Source organism: Mus caroli, chromosome 11 (genome assembly GCF_900094665.2).
Source record: "Mus caroli chromosome 11, CAROLI_EIJ_v1.1, whole genome shotgun sequence".
NCBI lineage: Eukaryota > Metazoa > Chordata > Mammalia > Rodentia > Muridae > Mus > Mus caroli.
In genome coordinates, this window is record NC_034580.1 from 65,261,146 (window position 1) to 65,267,032 (window position 5,887).

A 5,887-nucleotide genomic window follows, 5' to 3' on the forward strand; every position below is an offset into this window, starting at 1 on the left:
GATTTAGGCTTATGACTAAACTTCCCTATTTGGAGGGTTGACTTCATTTCATCGCTTGCTGAGTTAAGATTACTTCCCACAAATGGAGGAGGCACCATGGTGTTCCCAAACCTAAGCATTCTCAGAAACGAGTTCCGGTCTTTCACGTGGTCACACGACTCCAGACAGTGGTAAGCTTGGCCGCGCACACAATAACTGAGTCCTGACTCTTTGCTGTTGTAGCTTTCACCCTGTCCCTTTGTCCCGAGTCATTTAATATCTAGGACCTGGTAGACAAGCTTTCTGTCACTAAGCCACACTCCCAGGCCTCTAGTGTCCTTTTAAATTTTGCAGAGGTCCAACTTCCTTTACTTGTTCTGTTTTTGTTTTGGGGTTTGTTTGGTTTTTTGTTTTGTTTTGTTTTGTTTTGTTTTGTTTTTGAGACAATGTCTCTGTGTTACCCAGACTGACCTAGAATTTGCTATGCAGACCATGCTGGCCATGAAACTTGCATCTAATCTGCCTTAAAAATAGATTAATTTATTTATTTTACATCCCAACTGCAGTTTTCCCTCCCTTCTCTCCTCCCAGTCCCTCCCCTGCACCTCCCCTCCACACATCCATACACTCCTTCTCTGTTTCGCTTTAGTAAAACCATGGATATCAACCAGCTCGCGGAGTGTCAAGTTGCAGGCATCTCCTCGCCTATTAATGCTGCACAAGGCAGCCCAGTAGGAGGAAAGGGTCCCAAAGGCAGGCAATGGAGTCAGAGACAGCCCCTGCTCCTGCTGTTAGGAGTCCCACAAGACCAAACTACACAGCTCTAACGTATATCCAGAGGGCCTAGGTCATCCCACGAGCTGTCTCTGCTTTTTAAGTGCTGAAATTGCCTGGGCCACCACGCTTGGTCACACTCGGCTTTTAGCTGAAATATTTCTTCAGATGAGTCTTTCCTGTGATCCTGTAAACCTTTCAACCTGCTAACAACCCAACTACGCTTGAGCGCCACCACGTTCTCTCCTCAGGAAGATGACATCCTGGATTGGCTTGTTTGTCCCCAGCCTTTGTGATACTGTAGAACAGCCATTCTCAACCTGGGGAGTCAAACTACCCTTTCACGGGGGATGACTAAGACCATGGGAAAACACAGATATTTACTATTAGTAACAGTAGCAAAATTACCACTAGGAATCAGCAATGGAATAATGTTATGGTTAGTGACGGGGGGGGGGGGGGGGGGGGGGGGGGGTGTCACCATGACATGAGGAACCGTATTGAAGGGTCGCAGCACTAGAAGGGTGAGAACCTGACTATAGAATAAGCAAGCACTGTATCCCAGGCTCACAAACTACAGCTCTTCAACCTTTCTGGGAGCTGAGACACTTCTTTGTTTTGTTGTGTCTTTGTTGTATCTAAACCTGAGAGTTTTCTCAAATTCGCCCCTCCCCCCTCCTTGTTCCCCTTCGTCTCAAGCCTGTTCTTTGATCCTTCTGTCTGAGCTTATGGGTTTTTAAATGATTTATTGAATTATTTTTAATGTACATGGTTATTTTGTCTGCACGTGTGTCTGTGTAAGGGCATTAAGATCCCCTGGAACAGGAGTTACAGACAAATGTAAGCTGCCATGTGGTTGCTGGGAATTGAATTCAGGACCTCTGGAAGAACAGTCAGTGCTCTTAACCTCTGAGCCATCTCTCCATCTCTCGATGCTGTGTCACTTTATGCATACTATTTTTTCACAAGGTCCATCCTGCTCCAACTGCAGGCCAGAGCCCTTTCACCTCAGCCTGTTCTTTCTAGCTCCTACCTCTGGAATTCTAGTACCTTCACCAAAAGTCTTTCCCAAAAGTATTCCCGAATCCTACAGTAATCGTGGTTTCCAGCATTCACTTTGGGATATTGCGATCTCTCCTGTGTTTGAGGAAATGTTTTCAAATCTCAACAATGTTTTGTTAATGTTGTATTAATGTTATGTCATCCACAGAGAGTTGCTTGAAATAAGACGAGCAATGTGACTCAGTGCCTGGGCACTTGCCAAACACCCATGAGACCTCACACACACACACACACACACACACACACACACACACACACACACACAGGAGCAGGGGCATAGAAGGAAAGGGATAGAGAAAAGGGAAAGGAGGGAGACACACACACACACACACAGAAACATAACATAATGAAGGGGCTGGAGAGATGGCTTAGTGCATAAAGTACTTGCCTTACGAGCATTCAGACACGCATTCAGTCCCCAGAACCTACATTAAAATTCTGGTCATGTTGGCTTGTGCTTATAATCCCAGCAATGAGGAAGTTGTTCCCTGAGGGTCACTGGCCTTCTGGTGTAGCCTCGTCTATTAATGATCTCCAAGCCAGTGAGAGACCTTGTCTCAAAGTAGGTGAACAGTGTCCCTGAAGATGACATGAAGATTGTCCTCCGATCTTCACACACATTCACACACACATGTGGGATACATGTGTGTACAGACACATGCTCATTAAAATTAATAACATGAGCTGGACCTGGTGGTGCATGACTTTAATCTCAGCACCTGGGAAGGAGCCATAGGTAGATCCCTGAGTTTCAGGCCAGTTTGGTCTAAAAATGCAATGAAGACGCCACCTATTGGCCACACTTTCTGGACAGCACGATTGTGTATAAGGCACCAAAATAACTAATGTTTCAAACAAGTTATGAGGTCCTAAGACTGAATTCTACCTTGCTGTTCTGTATCATAAATTTGAAACGTAAGTGAAAAGCCATGACTACTGGCAGTTATGTAAGTTCCAGCTGTCATATACTAGACTTGATTTTGTCATTTGATAGTATGTAATGACTCAGCTATGAGTAAAATTGTCTATTGAAATTACAGTTCTTCTGGCCAGTATCAGTAGCTTTGTGGACATAATTAGGCTTGTTAATGATTAAACCCAGCTTTACAGCAACATGGCTGACTAATGGCAAGATGAAAAAAAAATCGTAGGAAATAAATGAAGAATACTTTAAGACTTTTCAAAATGTTCTTTGAAGAAAATAATCATCATGAGAGAAATGTGCTTTAAGTAAAGTCTTTTATTTGTTTAAAAAAGAAAAGAAGAGCCGGGCGTGGTGGCGCACGCCTTTAATCCCAGCACTCGGGAGGCAGAGGCAGGTGGATTTCTGAGTTCGAGGCCAGCCTGGTCTACAAAGTGAGTGCCAGGACAGCCAGGGCTATACAGAGAAACCCTGTCTCGAAAAACCTAAAAAAAAAAAAAAAAGAAAAAGAAAAAAAAAGAAAAGAAAAGAAATCCAAGGTCATACTCAGCTCTGTAGTAAATCAGTGGTCACTTTTCCCCACATGGGATGGCTGGAAAGTTTGCTCAGTGGGTAAAAGGGCTTGCTGTGCAAGTGGGAGGATCTGAGTTCAAATCCCAGAACCCACATAGAAGCCAGATGTGGATCCAGATGTGGCAGTGCACTCCTGTGGTCCCAGTGTTCCTATAGCAAATGGGAAGTGAAGACAGAATGGACTTTAGAAGTCCATGGGCCAGCTAGCCTGGCATGTGTGGTGACAAAGGAGAGACCCTGCCTCAAACAAGGCTAGCAGCAAGGGCTGACACCAGAGGTTCTCATCTGTCCTCCACAAGTGTGCGGTGGCACACTGGCACTTATACCTACACCCACACACATAAAAATTAATAAAAACCCATAGTGTTCATGGTAAATAAATATAAATATTTCACTCACACATAAAAGTATTGGCTAGGGGGCAGCTGATCTAGATTAGCATCAAACTGAGGCTTTTCCCTTGTATCAGACACCTTTTAAAAAATCAATGGGTGGCCCATCGTGTTCCTCTGCTGACAATGACAGTGACAGGTGGCACCAGACAGTGCTTTTTTATTTTAATTTCTTAAAAGATGTATTTCTGTTTTATGTATGTTGGTGCTGAGGTCTTGTGGATTCTGCCTGCTTTCCATTCCACCCGTGTAGTGGAGGTACATTCTAGCATGAGGGACCACAGACAGGCATGTTGGAGGACATCAGTAGAGAGAGGGCTGAGGAATCAGGTCAAGGTGTTCCCTTTTTATGGAAGTTCACAGGTCCAGTTGCTCTAGGCATGGTAAGCCATCGGTTCAGAACCCCTCAGAGGAGGCTGCAGGAGGACAGGAGGGCTGGGGTTTTTCAGAGAGAGGCGGAATGACAAGCTAAAGAATGATGCACAGCACTGAAAAAGAACCACTGGTTCAGCTCTAACATAGCCCTCCCAAGGCGCAAGAGAATAAAAACCTGGAAAGGAAATGACAGAAAAGATATCAGAAGCACTGTGAAAATAAAATTTTAAAATGTTAAGCTGATATAACAAGTAATGATTTTAGTTGTGATGCTTTCATCCATTCGTGGCTCCATACCTTGCGCCAATTGATCCACTTCCTCACTGCCCTTCCCATGTCCTTCACCCTGGAAATTTTGTTTTTGGTTGTGTTTACTCTGAGACAAGTTCTCACTATATAACCCTAACACCTGGGAAGTTACTATGTAGCTCAGGCTAGCCAGACACTCACTATCTAGCTCAGGCTGGCCTCTCAAACTTGTAAGAATGCTGCCTCTGACTCCTGAATGCTGAAACTGACAAGCATAGGTACCTCTGACCTTCTGCCCGGAAACATTGTTAAAGCTAAAGTGTCAAACAAGCAAACGGAAGCAAGGCCAAATATCAATGACCATGTCATTGCTCATGAGTCAGAGGCAAACAGCTGGAGCAGATAGGGAAAGTTCTAAGTACTTTTTTCCCCAGGCGTCTGCTCATTTGATAAATTCTTCATTACTGTTTCTCTGTCTTACAGGTAACAGGGATGCCTCCAAGATTCTGCCCCTTAGTTTTGAGAGGCACCTAGTTTTCTCTCTGTTTCCCACATGTCTATAGAGGCTTGTTTGGGCAGGAGAGTCAACAGAGGCTCCTGATTAGACATCCCGTTCCCTATGACACTGTCTTTTGTGAGGTCCTGTGGCATTTCCTGCAACCCTCCTCTGGTTATGGCATGACCGGGTGCTGCCAAACATGGGTGAATCCTTCAGGGGTGCAATCTGCGACTTAGTCCTAAAACTGTGAATCCATGCGCTCTCCAGCACCAAGTCCAAAGGAAGCAAGGGCTTACAGGATTCCTGTATCTAAAATGATTCCAGGGGCCGGAGAGATGACTCAACAGTTAAGTTCCCAGCGTTCACATGGGCGCTAGCAACCTTTAGCTCCAGTTCCAGAGGATCTGATACTTTCTTCTGGTCTCTTCCTACACACGTGAACATGGTATGCAGACATGCACGGCAGGCAAAGCACTCAAACACATGAAATAAAATCAAATCTTTTAAAAAAATGATTCATTCACTGGGGATAGTGGTACATTTCCTATATTTCCAGTCCTCATGATACTGAGGCAGGAGGATAATGAATTTGAGACCAGTCTGATCCCCATAGTACAACATTGCTTCTAAGAGCCAAGAATAAAATAAAATAGATTCCTTATACTAAAGTTGACAGAAAGATACCTCAAACCAGTTCACAGAGTCGAAGCATTCCAAGAGATGACCAGACGGGTCTATATGGTCAGGGTCAGAATGACTTAGGCTCTCTAGTTTTCTCTTCTCTTCCCTCTATATTTCACATCCCAACAGGCTGGCCTTCTCTCACAATGACAACAGGTTACCAGAACCTTCAGCACCTCAACAAAACCAGAACTTCTTTGGTCTCAGAATAAGAACAAAACCAAGTGAAAATGGGAGCTAAGCATTGTGACACATACCTTTAATCCCAACACTCAAGAGGCAGGGGCAGGTGCTGGGCATGGTGGCGCATGCCTTTAATCCCAGCACTTGGGAGGCAGAGGCAGGCGGATTTCTGAGTTCGAGGCCAGCCTGGTCTACAGA